This window comes from Elephantulus edwardii, unplaced genomic scaffold, assembly GCF_000299155.1.
Source record: "Elephantulus edwardii isolate Elephantulus edwardi_28Jun2011 unplaced genomic scaffold, EleEdw1.0 scaffold00103, whole genome shotgun sequence".
Lineage (NCBI taxonomy): Eukaryota > Metazoa > Chordata > Mammalia > Macroscelidea > Macroscelididae > Elephantulus > Elephantulus edwardii.
Genome location: NW_006399853.1, coordinates 9,499,073 through 9,500,768, shown reverse-complemented (window position 1 = coordinate 9,500,768; position 1,696 = coordinate 9,499,073). Strand labels below are relative to the sequence as shown.

At 53.4% G+C, this 1,696-nt stretch overlaps 1 pseudogene; it reads left to right on the top strand.

Moving 5' to 3' along the window:
* Positions 1 to 215: 215 nt before the first annotated feature.
* LOC102848548 lies at positions 216 to 1,328 on the top strand (annotated as a pseudogene).
* Positions 1,329 to 1,696: the final 368 nt, after the last annotated feature.

The following is a 1,696-nucleotide window of genomic DNA, read 5'->3' as shown; positions in this document are numbered from 1 at the left end:
GGGATATATGATTAGGTATTATTGTCATGATAGGAGTACAGATTGAAGGCTACATTGTGCAGTGCACTTGGGGGAAGAGATTGCATAACAATGAAAGACTTTTTCTACTACTTTTTAAAGAGAAGAAGTGACAGCCGACACCTTGTCCGCCCCGGAGCACAGGCCTCTTCGCATAGTCACCGCCGCTGGTTTACACCCGCCACCCCCAGCTCACCATGGATGATGACATCGCTGCGCTCGTGGTCGACAATGGCTCCGGCATGTGCAAGGCCGGCTTCGCGGGCGACGACGCCCCCCGGGCTGTCTTCCCCTCCATCGTGGGGTGATGGTGGGCATGGGCCAGAAGGACTCCTACGTGGGAGACGAAGCCCAGAGCAAGAGAGGCATCCTGACCCTCAAGTACCCCATCGAGCACGGCATTGTCACCAACTGGGACGACATGGAGAAGATCTGGCACCACACCTTCTACAACGAGCTGCGTGTGGCCCCCGAAGAGCACCCTGTGCTGCTGACGGAGGCCCCCCTGAACCCCAAGGCTGACTGGGAGAAGATGACCCAGATCATGTTCGAGACCTTCAACACCCCTGCCATGTACGTCACCATCCAGGCCGTGCTGTCCCTGTATGCCTCTGGACGAACCACTGGCATTGTGATGGATTCTGGCGATGGGGTCACCCACACTGTGCCCATCTATGAGGGGTACGCCCTCCCCCATGCCATCCTGCGTCTGGACCTGGCTGGCCGGGACCTGACGGACTACCTCATGAAGATCCTCACCGAGTGAGGCTACAGCTTCACCACCACGGCTGAGCGCGAAATTGTGCGTGACATCAAGGAGAAACTCTGTTACGTTGCCCTGGACTTCGAGCAGGAGATGGCCACAGCGGCTTCCTCTTCCTCCTTGGAGAAGAGCTACGAGCTGCCCGATGGGCAGGTCATCACCATCGGCAATGAGCGTTTCCGCTGCCCCGAGGCACTCTTCCAGCCCTCCTTCCTCGGCATGGAGTCTTGTGGCATCTATGAAACTACCTTCAACTCCATCATGAAGTGTGATGTTGACATCCGCAAGGACCTCTACGCCAACACAGTGCTGTCTGGCGTACGGTACCACCATGTACCCAGGCATCGCCAACAGGGTGCAGGAGGAGATCACAGCGCTGGCCCCCAGCACGATGAAGATCAAGATCATCGCTCCCCCTGAGCGCAAATACTCCGTGTGGATCGGTGGCTCCATCCTGGCCTCCCTGTCCACCTTCCAGCAGATGTGAATCAGCAAGCAGGAGTACGACGAGTCTGGCCCCTCCATCGTCCACCGCAAATGCTTCTAGGGGGATTGTTTAGTTGCGTTACACCCTTTCTTGATAAAAAAAAAAAAAAAACCTAACTTGCGGCAGAAAAAAAAGCAAAGGATGAGAATTGGCATGGCTTTATTTGTTACTTTTTTGTTTCTTTTTTAAATTTTAAAATTTTTTTTTTTTGGCGCTTGACTCAGGATTTAAAAACTGGAACGGTGAGGATGACAGCAGTTGGTGTGGAGCAAGAATCCCCCCAGTTCTCCAATGTGGCCCAGGACTTTGATTGTACATTGTTCTCTTTTTTTTTTAAATAGTCATTCCAAATAATCAACATGGCAGTGTGACAGGAAGCTCCTGCCTTTCCAGAAGCCTCTCTCTTCCCCTAAGCAGAAAAGCCCCAT